Genomic DNA, 13,121 nt, shown 5'->3' on the forward strand with positions numbered 1-13,121 from the left:
CAAAAGTAAGGCTCATCTCTGTTAGTTGAATTCACACAACTGAAAGAAGTCTCACAGAATGCTTCTGTGCAGTTTTTATATGAAGATATTTTTTTTTTCCACTATAGGCCCCTTAGCGCTGGTTATGTCCACTTTCCGTTTCTACAGAAAGAGTGTTTCAGAACTGCTCCATCAAAAGTAAGCTTGAACTCTGTTAGTTGAACGCACAGATCAGAAAGAAGTTTCACAAAATGCTTCTCTGTAGTTCTTATTTGAAGATATTACATTTTCCCACTATAGGCCACTTAGCGCTCCGAATGACCACTTGCACTTTCTGCAGGAAGAGTGATTCCGAACTGCTGAATCAAAAGTAAGGTTCAACTCTGTTAATTGAATGCACAGAACAGAAAGAAGTTTCACAGAATTATTCTGTGAAGTTTTTATTTGAAGATATTCGTTTTTCCACTATAGGCCCCTTAGAGCTCCCAATATCCACTTGCAGTTTCTACAGAAAGAGTGTTTCAGAACTGCTCAATCAAAAGTAAAGTTCTGCTCTGTTAGTTGAATGCACAGAACAGAAAGAAATTTCACAGAATGCTTCTGTGTAGTTTTTATTTGAAGATATTCGTTTCTCCACTGTAGGCACTTTAGCGCTCCGATTGTCCACTTGCAGTTACTACAGAAAGAGTGTTTCAGAGCTGCTCAATCAAAAGTAAGGTTCAACTCTGTTACTTGAATGCACAGATCAGAAAGTAGTTTCACAGAATGCTTCTGTGTAGTTTTCCTTTGAAGATATTCGTTTTTCCACTCTAGGCCCCTTAGCGCTCCGAATGCCACAGCAGTTTCTGCAGAAAGAGTGTTTCAGAACTGGTCAATTAAAAGTAAGTTTCATCTCTGTCAATTGAAAGCACAGATCAGAAAGAAGCTTCCCAGAATGCTTCTGTGTAGTTTCTATTTGAAGATATACCTTTTTCCGTTATTGGCCCCTTGCGCTCGAAATGTCCACTTGCCGTTTCTACAGAAAGAGTGTTTAAGAACTTCTCAATCAAAAGTCGGGTTCAACTCTGTTAGTTGAATGCACACAACAGAAAGAAGGTTCACAGTATGCTTCTGTGTAGTTTTTATTTGAAGATATTCGTTTATCCCCTATAGGCCCCTTAGCGCTCTGAATGACCACTAGCAGTTTCTACAGAAAGAGTGTTTCAGAACTGCTGTATCAAAAGGAAGGTTCTACTCTGTTAGTTCAATGCACAGAACAGAAAGAAGTTCCAAAGATTGCTTCTTTGTAGTTTTTATTTGAAGATAATCCTTTTTCCACTATACACCTTAGCGCTCCGAATTTCCACTTGCAGTTTCTACAGAAAGAGGATTTCAGATCTACTCAACCAGAAGTAAGGTTCAACTATGTTAGTTGAATGCACAGAACAGAAAGAAGTTTCACAGAATGCTTCTGGGTAATTTTTATTTAAAGATATTCCTCTTTCCACTATACGCCCCTTAGCGCTCAGAATGTCCACTTGCAGTTTCCACAGAAAGAGTGTTTCAGAACTGCTCAATCAAAAGTGAGGTTCAACTCTGTGAGTTGAATGCACAGAACAGAAAGAAGTTTCACAGAATGCTTCTGTGTAGTTTTTATTTGAAGATATTCCTTTTTCCAATATTTGCCCCTTAGCGCTCTGAATGTCCACTTGCAGTTTCTACAGAAAGAGGGTTTCAGAACTGCTCAATCAAAAGTAAGATTCAACTCTGTGAGTTGAATGCACAGAACAGAAAGAAGTTTCACAGAATGCTTCTGTATAGTTATTTGATGACATAACTTTTTCCACTATAGGTTGCTTAGCAATCTCAATGTCCACTAGCAGTTTCTACAGAGAGAGTGTTTCAGAACCGCTCAATCAAAAGTCAGGTTCCACACTGTTAGTTGAATGCACAGATCAGAAAGAACTTTCGCAGAATGCTTCTGTGTAGTTTTTATTTGGAGATATTCCTTTTTCCTCTATAGGCCTCTTAGCACTCCGAATGTCCACTTGCACTTTCTACACAAAGGGTGTTTCAAAACTTCTCAATCAAAAGTACGTTTCACCTCTGTTAGTTGATTGCACAGATCATACTGAAGTTTCACAGAATGCTTCTGTGAAGTTTTTATTTGAAGATATTCCTTATTCCAATGTAGGCTACTTAGAGTTCCGAATGTCAACTTGCTGTTTCTACAGAAAGAGTGTTTCAGAACTGCTCAATCAAAAGTAAGGTTCAACTCCATTAGTTGAATGCACAGAACAGAAGGAAGTTTCACAGGATGCATCTCTGTAGTTTTTATTTGAAGATATTCTTTTTTCCGCTATAGGCCCCTTAGCGCTCTGAATGTCCACTTGCAGTTTCTACAGAAAGAGTGTTTCAGAACTGCGTAACCAAAAGTAAGGCTCATCTCTGTTAGTTGAATTCACACAACTGAAAGAAGTCTCACAGAATGCTTCTGTGCAGTTTTTATATGAAGATATTTTTTTTTTCCACTATAGGCCCCTTAGCGCTGGTTATGTCCACTTTCCGTTTCTACAGAAAGAGTGTTTCAGAACTGCTCCATCAAAAGTAAGCTTGAACTCTGTTAGTTGAACGCACAGATCAGAAAGAAGTTTCACAAAATGCTTCTCTGTAGTTCTTATTTGAAGATATTACATTTTCCCACTATAGGCCACTTAGCGCTCCGAATGACCACTTGCACTTTCTGCAGGAAGAGTGATTCAGAACTGCTGAATCAAAAGTAAGGTTCAACTCTGTTAATTGAATGCACAGAACAGAAAGAAGTTTCACAGAATTATTCTGTGAAGTTTTTATTTGAAGATATTCGTTTTTCCACTATAGGCCCCTTAGAGCTCCCAATATCCACTTGCAGTTTCTACAGAAAGAGTGTTTCAGAACTGCTCAATCAAAAGTAAAGTTCTGCTCTGTTAGTTGAATGCACAGAACAGAAAGAAATTTCACAGAATGCTTCTGTGTAGTTTTTATTTGAAGATATTCGTTTCTCCACTGTAGGCACTTTAGCGCTCCGATTGTCCACTTGCAGTTACTACAGAAAGAGTGTTTCAGAGCTGCTCAATCAAAAGTAAGGTTCAACTCTGTTACTTGAATGCACAGATCAGAAAGTAGTTTCACAGAATGCTTCTGTGTAGTTTTCCTTTGAAGATATTCGTTTTTCCACTCTAGGCCCCTTAGCGCTCCGAATGCCACAGCAGTTTCTGCAGAAAGAGTGTTTCAGAACTGGTCAATTAAAAGTAAGTTTCATCTCTGTCAATTGAAAGCACAGATCAGAAAGAAGCTTCCCAGAATGCTTCTGTGTAGTTTTTATTTGAAGATATACCTTTTTCCGTTATTGGCCCCTTGCGCTCGAAATGTCCACTTGCCGTTTCTACAGAAAGAGTGTTTAAGAACTTCTCAATCAAAAGTCGGGTTCAACTCTGTTAGTTGAATGCACACAACAGAAAGAAGGTTCACAGTATGCTTCTGTGTAGTTTTTATTTGAAGATATTCGTTTATCCCCTATAGGCCCCTTAGCGCTCTGAATGACCACGAGCAGTTTCTACAGAAAGAGTGTTTCAGAACCGCTGTATCAAAAGGAAGGTTCTACTCTGTTAGTTCAATGCACAGAACAGAAAGAAGTTCCAAAGATTGCTTCTTTGTAGTTTTTATTTGAAGATAATCCTTTTTCCACTATACACCTTAGCGCTCCGAATTTCCACTTGCAGTTTCTACAGAAAGAGGATTTCAGATCTACTCAATCAGAAGTAAGGTTCAACTATGTTAGTTGAATGCACAGAACAGAAAGAAGTTTCACAGAATGCTTCTGGGTAATTTTTATTTAAAGATATTCCTCTTTCCACTATACGCCCCTTAGCGCTCAGAATGTCCACTTGCAGTTTCCACAGAAAGAGTGTTTCAGAACTGCTCAATCAAAAGTGAGGTTCAACTCTGTGAGTTGAATGCACAGAACAGAAAGAAGTTTCACAGAATGCTTCTGTGTAGTTTTTATTTGAAGATATTCCTTTTTCCAATATTTGCCCCTTAGCGCTCTGAATGTCCACCTGCAGTTTCTACAGAAAGAGGGTTTCAGAACTGCTCAATCAAAAGTAAGATTCAACTCTGTGAGTTGAATGCACAGAACAGAAAGAAGTTTCACAGAATGCTTCTGTATAGTTATTTGATGACATAACTTTTTCCACTATAGGTTGCTTAGCAATCTCAATGTCCACTAGCAGTTTCTACAGAGAGAGTGTTTCAGAACCGCTCAATCAAAAGTCAGGTTCCACACTGTTAGTTGAATGCACAGATCAGAAAGAACTTTCGCAGAATGCTTCTGTGTAGTTTTTATTTGGAGATATTCCTTTTTCCTCTATAGGCCTCTTAGCACTCCGAATGTCCACTTGCACTTTCTACACAAAGGGTGTTTCAAAACTTCTCAATCAAAAGTACGTTTCACCTCTGTTAGTTGATTGCACAGATCATACTGAAGTTTCACAGAATGCTTCTGTGAAGTTTTTATTTGAAGATATTCCTTATTCCAATGTAGGCTACTTAGAGTTCCGAATGTCAACTTGCTGTTTCTACAGAAAGAGTGTTTCAGAACTGCTCAATCAAAAGTAAGGTTCAACTCCATTAGTTGAATGCACAGAACAGAAGGAAGTTTCACAGGATGCATCTCTGTAGTTTTTATTTGAAGATATTCTTTTTTCCGCTATAGGCCCCTTAGCGCTCTGAATGTCCACTTGCAGTTTCTACAGAAAGAGTGTTTCAGAACTGCGTAACCAAAAGTAAGGCTCATCTCTGTTAGTTGAATTCACACAACTGAAAGAAGTCTCACAGAATGCTTCTGTGCAGTTTTTATATGAAGATATTTTTTTTTTCCACTATAGGCCCCTTAGCGCTGGTTATGTCCACTTTCCGTTTCTACAGAAAGAGTGTTTCAGAACTGCTCCATCAAAAGTAAGCTTGAACTCTGTTAGTTGAACGCACAGATCAGAAAGAAGTTTCACAAAATGCTTCTCTGTAGTTCTTATTTGAAGATATTACATTTTCCCACTATAGGCCACTTAGCGCTCCGAATGACCACTTGCACTTTCTGCAGGAAGAGTGATTCAGAACTGCTGAATCAAAAGTAAGGTTCAACTCTGTTAATTGAATGCACAGAACAGAAAGAAGTTTCACAGAATTATTCTGTGAAGTTTTTATTTGAAGATATTCGTTTTTCCACTATAGGCCCCTTAGAGCTCCCAATATCCACTTGCAGTTTCTACAGAAAGAGTGTTTCAGAACTGCTCAATCAAAAGTAAAGTTCTGCTCTGTTAGTTGAATGCACAGAAGAGAAAGAAATTTCACAGAATGCTTCTGTGTAGTTTTTATTTGAAGATATTCGTTTCTCCACTGTAGGCACTTTAGCGCTCCGATTGTCCACTTGCAGTTACTACAGAAAGAGTGTTTCAGAGCTGCTCAATCAAAAGTAAGGTTCAACTCTGTTACTTGAATGCACAGATCAGAAAGTAGTTTCACAGAATGCTTCTGTGTAGTTTTCCTTTGAAGATATTCGTTTTTCCACTCTAGGCCCCTTAGCGCTCCGAATGCCACAGCAGTTTCTGCAGAAAGAGTGTTTCAGAACTGGTCAATTAAAAGTAAGTTTCATCTCTGTCAATTGAAAGCACAGATCAGAAAGAAGCTTCCCAGAATGCTTCTGTGTAGTTTTTATTTGAAGATATACCTTTTTCCGTTATTGGCCCCTTGCGCTCGAAATGTCCACTTGCCGTTTCTACAGAAAGAGTGTTTAAGAACTTCTCAATCAAAAGTCGGGTTCAACTCTGTTAGTTGAATGCACACAACAGAAAGAAGGTTCACAGTATGCTTCTGTGTAGTTTTTATTTGAAGATATTCGTTTATCCCCTATAGGCCCCTTAGCGCTCTGAATGACCACGAGCAGTTTCTACAGAAAGAGTGTTTCAGAACCGCTGTATCAAAAGGAAGGTTCTACTCTGTTAGTTCAATGCACAGAACAGAAAGAAGTTCCAAAGATTGCTTCTTTGTAGTTTTTATTTGAAGATAATCCTTTTTCCACTATACACCTTAGCGCTCCGAATTTCCACTTGCAGTTTCTACAGAAAGAGGATTTCAGATCTACTCAATCAGAAGTAAGGTTCAACTATGTTAGTTGAATGCACAGAACAGAAAGAAGTTTCACAGAATGCTTCTGGGTAATTTTTATTTAAAGATATTCCTCTTTCCACTATACGCCCCTTAGCGCTCAGAATGTCCACTTGCAGTTTCCACAGAAAGAGTGTTTCAGAACTGCTCAATCAAAAGTGAGGTTCAACTCTGTGAGTTGAATGCACAGAACAGAAAGAAGTTTCACAGAATGCTTCTGTGTAGTTTTTATTTGAAGATATTCCTTTTTCCAATATTTGCCCCTTAGCGCTCTGAATGTCCACTTGCAGTTTCTACAGAAAGAGGGTTTCAGAACTGCTCAATCAAAAGTAAGATTCAACTCTGTGAGTTGAATGCACAGAACAGAAAGAAGTTTCACAGAATGCTTCTGTATAGTTATTTGATGACATAACTTTTTCCACTATAGGTTGCTTAGCAATCTCAATGTCCACTAGCAGTTTCTACAGAGAGAGTGTTTCAGAACCGCTCAATCAAAAGTCAGGTTCCACACTGTTAGTTGAATGCACAGATCAGAAAGAACTTTCGCAGAATGCTTCTGTGTAGTTTTTATTTGGAGATATTCCTTTTTCCTCCATAGGCCTCTTAGCACTCCGAATGTCCACTTGCACTTTCTACACAAAGGGTGTTTCAAAACTTCTCAATCAAAAGTACGTTTCACCTCTGTTAGTTGATTGCACAGATCATACTGAAGTTTCACAGAATGCTTCTGTGAAGTTTTTATTTGAAGATATTCCTTATTCCAATGTAGGCTACTTAGAGTTCCGAATGTCAACTTGCTGTTTCTACAGAAAGAGTGTTTCAGAACTGCTCAATCAAAAGTAAGGTTCAACTCCATTAGTTGAATGCACAGAACAGAAGGAAGTTTCACAGGATGCATCTCTGTAGTTTTTATTTGAAGATATTCTTTTTTCCGCTATAGGCCCCTTAGCGCTCTGAATGTCCACTTGCAGTTTCTACAGAAAGAGTGTTTCAGAACTGCGTAACCAAAAGTAAGGCTCATCTCTGTTAGTTGAATTCACACAACTGAAAGAAGTCTCACAGAATGCTTCTGTGCAGTTTTTATATGAAGATATTTTTTTTTTCCACTATAGGCCCCTTAGCGCTGGTTATGTCCACTTTCCGTTTCTACAGAAAGAGTGTTTCAGAACTGCTCCATCAAAAGTAAGCTTGAACTCTGTTAGTTGAACGCACAGATCAGAAAGAAGTTTCACAAAATGCTTCTCTGTAGTTTTTATTTGAAGATATTACATTTTCCCACTATAGGCCACTTAGCGCTCCGAATGACCACTTGCACTTTCTGCAGGAAGAGTGATTCAGAACTGCTGAATCAAAAGTAAGGTTCAACTCTGTTAATTGAATGCACAGAACAGAAAGAAGTTTCACAGAATTATTCTGTGAAGTTTTTATTTGAAGATATTCGTTTTTCCACTATAGGCCCCTTAGAGCTCCCAATATCCACTTGCAGTTTCTACAGAAAGAGTGTTTCAGAACTGCTCAATCAAAAGTAAAGTTCTGCTCTGTTAGTTGAATGCACAGAAGAGAAAGAAATTTCACAGAATGCTTCTGTGTAGTTTTTATTTGAAGATATTCGTTTCTCCACTGTAGGCACTTTAGCGCTCCGATTGTCCACTTGCAGTTACTACAGAAAGAGTGTTTCAGAGCTGCTCAATCAAAAGTAAGGTTCAACTCTGTTACTTGAATGCACAGATCAGAAAGTAGTTTCACAGAATGCTTCTGTGTAGTTTTCCTTTGAAGATATTCGTTTTTCCACTCTAGGCCCCTTAGCGCTCCGAATGCCACAGCAGTTTCTGCAGAAAGAGTGTTTCAGAACTGGTCAATTAAAAGTAAGTTTCATCTCTGTCAATTGAAAGCACAGATCAGAAAGAAGCTTCCCAGAATGCTTCTGTGTAGTTTTTATTTGAAGATATACCTTTTTCCGTTATTGGCCCCTTGCGCTCGAAATGTCCACTTGCCGTTTCTACAGAAAGAGTGTTTAAGAACTTCTCAATCAAAAGTCGGGTTCAACTCTGTTAGTTGAATGCACACAACAGAAAGAAGGTTCACAGTATGCTTCTGTGTAGTTTTTATTTGAAGATATTCGTTTATCCCCTATAGGCCCCTTAGCGCTCTGAATGACCACGAGCAGTTTCTACAGAAAGAGTGTTTCAGAACCGCTGTATCAAAAGGAAGGTTCTACTCTGTTAGTTCAATGCACAGAACAGAAAGAAGTTCCAAAGATTGCTTCTTTGTAGTTTTTATTTGAAGATAATCCTTTTTCCACTATACACCTTAGCGCTCCGAATTTCCACTTGCAGTTTCTACAGAAAGAGGATTTCAGATCTACTCAATCAGAAGTAAGGTTCAACTATGTTAGTTGAATGCACAGAACAGAAAGAAGTTTCACAGAATGCTTCTGGGTAATTTTTATTTAAAGATATTCCTCTTTCCACTATACGCCCCTTAGCGCTCAGAATGTCCACTTGCAGTTTCCACAGAAAGAGTGTTTCAGAACTGCTCAATCAAAAGTGAGGTTCAACTCTGTGAGTTGAATGCACAGAACAGAAAGAAGTTTCACAGAATGCTTCTGTGTAGTTTTTATTTGAAGATATTCCTTTTTCCAATATTTGCCCCTTAGCGCTCTGAATGTCCACTTGCAGTTTCTACAGAAAGAGGGTTTCAGAACTGCTCAATCAAAAGTAAGATTCAACTCTGTGAGTTGAATGCACAGAACAGAAAGAAGTTTCACAGAATGCTTCTGTATAGTTATTTGATGACATAACTTTTTCCACTATAGGTTGCTTAGCAATCTCAATGTCCACTAGCAGTTTCTACAGAGAGAGTGTTTCAGAACCGCTCAATCAAAAGTCAGGTTCCACACTGTTAGTTGAATGCACAGATCAGAAAGAACTTTCGCAGAATGCTTCTGTGTAGTTTTTATTTGGAGATATTCCTTTTTCCTCCATAGGCCTCTTAGCACTCCGAATGTCCACTTGCACTTTCTACACAAAGGGTGTTTCAAAACTTCTCAATCAAAAGTACGTTTCACCTCTGTTAGTTGATTGCACAGATCATACTGAAGTTTCACAGAATGCTTCTGTGAAGTTTTTATTTGAAGATATTCCTTATTCCAATGTAGGCTACTTAGAGTTCCGAATGTCAACTTGCTGTTTCTACAGAAAGAGTGTTTCAGAACTGCTCAATCAAAAGTAAGGTTCAACTCCATTAGTTGAATGCACAGAACAGAAGGAAGTTTCACAGGATGCATCTCTGTAGTTTTTATTTGAAGATATTCTTTTTTCCGCTATAGGCCCCTTAGCGCTCTGAATGTCCACTTGCAGTTTATACAGAAAGAGTGTTTCAGAACTGCGTAACCAAAAGTAAGGCTCATCTCTGTTAGTTGAATTCACACAACTGAAAGAAGTCTCACAGAATGCTTCTGTGCAGTTTTTATATGAAGATATTTTTTTTTTCCACTATAGGCCCCTTAGCGCTGGTTATGTCCACTTTCCGTTTCTACAGAAAGAGTGTTTCAGAACTGCTCCATCAAAAGTAAGCTTGAACTCTGTTAGTTGAACGCACAGATCAGAAAGAAGTTTCACAAAATGCTTCTCTGTAGTTCTTATTTGAAGATATTACATTTTCCCACTATAGGCCACTTAGCGCTCCGAATGACCACTTGCACTTTCTGCAGGAAGAGTGATTCAGAACTGCTGAATCAAAAGTAAGGTTCAACTCTGTTAATTGAATGCACAGAACAGAAAGAAGTTTCACAGAATTATTCTGTGAAGTTTTTATTTGAAGATATTCGTTTTTCCACTATAGGCCCCTTAGAGCTCCCAATATCCACTTGCAGTTTCTACAGAAAGAGTGTTTCAGAACTGCTCAATCAAAAGTAAAGTTCTGCTCTGTTAGTTGAATGCACAGAACAGAAAGAAATTTCACAGAATGCTTCTGTGTAGTTTTTATTTGAAGATATTCGTTTCTCCACTGTAGGCACTTTAGCGCTCCGATTGTCCACTTGCAGTTACTACAGAAAGAGTGTTTCAGAGCTGCTCAATCAAAAGTAAGGTTCAACTCTGTTACTTGAATGCACAGATCAGAAAGTAGTTTCACAGAATGCTTCTGTGTAGTTTTCCTTTGAAGATATTCGTTTTTCCACTCTAGGCCCCTTAGCGCTCCGAATGCCACAGCAGTTTCTGCAGAAAGAGTGTTTCAGAACTGGTCAATTAAAAGTAAGTTTCATCTCTGTCAATTGAAAGCACAGATCAGAAAGAAGCTTCCCAGAATGCTTCTGTGTAGTTTTTATTTGAAGATATACCTTTTTCCGTTATTGGCCCCTTGCGCTCGAAATGTCCACTTGCCGTTTCTACAGAAAGAGTGTTTAAGAACTTCTCAATCAAAAGTCGGGTTCAACTCTGTTAGTTGAATGCACACAACAGAAAGAAGGTTCACAGTATGCTTCTGTGTAGTTTTTATTTGAAGATATTCGTTTATCCCCTATAGGCCCCTTAGCGCTCTGAATGACCACGAGCAGTTTCTACAGAAAGAGTGTTTCAGAACCGCTGTATCAAAAGGAAGGTTCTACTCTGTTAGTTCAATGCACAGAACAGAAAGAAGTTCCAAAGATTGCTTCTTTGTAGTTTTTATTTGAAGATAATCCTTTTTCCACTATACACCTTAGCGCTCCGAATTTCCACTTGCAGTTTCTACAGAAAGAGGATTTCAGATCTACTCAATCAGAAGTAAGGTTCAACTATGTTAGTTGAATGCACAGAACAGAAAGAAGTTTCACAGAATGCTTCTGGGTAATTTTTATTTAAAGATATTCCTCTTTCCACTATACGCCCCTTAGCGCTCAGAATGTCCACTTGCAGTTTCCACAGAAAGAGTGTTTCAGAACTGCTCAATCAAAAGTGAGGTTCAACTCTGTGAGTTGAATGCACAGAACAGAAAGAAGTTTCACAGAATGCTTCTGTGTAGTTTTTATTTGAAGATATTCCTTTTTCCAATATTTGCCCCTTAGCGCTCTGAATGTCCACTTGCAGTTTCTACAGAAAGAGGGTTTCAGAACTGCTCAATCAAAAGTAAGATTCAACTCTGTGAGTTGAATGCACAGAACAGAAAGAAGTTTCACAGAATGCTTCTGTATAGTTATTTGATGACATAACTTTTTCCACTATAGGTTGCTTAGCAATCTCAATGTCCACTAGCAGTTTCTACAGAGAGAGTGTTTCAGAACCGCTCAATCAAAAGTCAGGTTCCACACTGTTAGTTGAATGCACAGATCAGAAAGAACTTTCGCAGAATGCTTCTGTGTAGTTTTTATTTGGAGATATTCCTTTTTCCTCCATAGGCCTCTTAGCACTCCGAATGTCCACTTGCACTTTCTACACAAAGGGTGTTTCAAAACTTCTCAATCAAAAGTACGTTTCACCTCTGTTAGTTGATTGCACAGATCATACTGAAGTTTCACAGAATGCTTCTGTGAAGTTTTTATTTGAAGATATTCCTTATTCCAATGTAGGCTACTTAGAGTTCCGAATGTCAACTTGCTGTTTCTACAGAAAGAGTGTTTCAGAACTGCTCAATCAAAAGTAAGGTTCAACTCCATTAGTTGAATGCACAGAACAGAAGGAAGTTTCACAGGATGCATCTCTGTAGTTTTTATTTGAAGATATTCTTTTTTCCGCTATAGGCCCCTTAGCGCTCTGAATGTCCACTTGCAGTTTCTACAGAAAGAGTGTTTCAGAACTGCGTAACCAAAAGTAAGGCTCATCTCTGTTAGTTGAATTCACACAACTGAAAGAAGTCTCACAGAATGCTTCTGTGCAGTTTTTATATGAAGATATTTTTTTTTTCCACTATAGGCCCCTTAGCGCTGGTTATGTCCACTTTCCGTTTCTACAGAAAGAGTGTTTCAGAACTGCTCCATCAAAAGTAAGCTTGAACTCTGTTAGTTGAACGCACAGATCAGAAAGAAGTTTCACAAAATGCTTCTCTGTAGTTCTTATTTGAAGATATTACATTTTCCCACTATAGGCCACTTAGCGCTCCGAATGACCACTTGCACTTTCTGCAGGAAGAGTGATTCAGAACTGCTGAATCAAAAGTAAGGTTCAACTCTGTTAATTGAATGCACAGAACAGAAAGAAGTTTCACAGAATTATTCTGTGAAGTTTTTATTTGAAGATATTCGTTTTTCCACTATAGGCCCCTTAGAGCTCCCAATATCCACTTGCAGTTTCTACAGAAAGAGTGTTTCAGAACTGCTCAATCAAAAGTAAAGTTCTGCTCTGTTAGTTGAATGCACAGAACAGAAAGAAATTTCACAGAATGCTTCTGTGTAGTTTTTATTTGAAGATATTCGTTTCTCCACTGTAGGCACTTTAGCGCTCCGATTGTCCACTTGCAGTTACTACAGAAAGAGTGTTTCAGAGCTGCTCAATCAAAAGTAAGGTTCAACTCTGTTACTTGAATGCACAGATCAGAAAGTAGTTTCACAGAATGCTTCTGTGTAGTTTTCCTTTGAAGATATTCGTTTTTCCACTCTAGGCCCCTTAGCGCTCCGAATGCCACAGCAGTTTCTGCAGAAAGAGTGTTTCAGAACTGGTCAATTAAAAGTAAGTTTCATCTCTGTCAATTGAAAGCACAGATCAGAAAGAAGCTTCCCAGAATGCTTCTGTGTAGTTTTTATTTGAAGATATACCTTTTTCCGTTATTGGCCCCTTGCGCTCGAAATGTCCACTTGCCGTTTCTACAGAAAGAGTGTTTAAGAACTTCTCAATCAAAAGTCGGGTTCAACTCTGTTAGTTGAATGCACACAACAGAAAGAAGGTTCACAGTATGCTTCTGTGTAGTTTTTATTTGAAGATATTCGTTTATCCCCTATAGGCCCCTTAGCGCTCTGAATGACCACGAGCAGTTTCTACAGAAAGAGTGTT

The sequence above is a fragment of the Symphalangus syndactylus genome, chromosome 15 (assembly GCF_028878055.3).
Source record: "Symphalangus syndactylus isolate Jambi chromosome 15, NHGRI_mSymSyn1-v2.1_pri, whole genome shotgun sequence".
In the NCBI taxonomy this organism is placed as follows: domain Eukaryota; kingdom Metazoa; phylum Chordata; class Mammalia; order Primates; family Hylobatidae; genus Symphalangus; species Symphalangus syndactylus.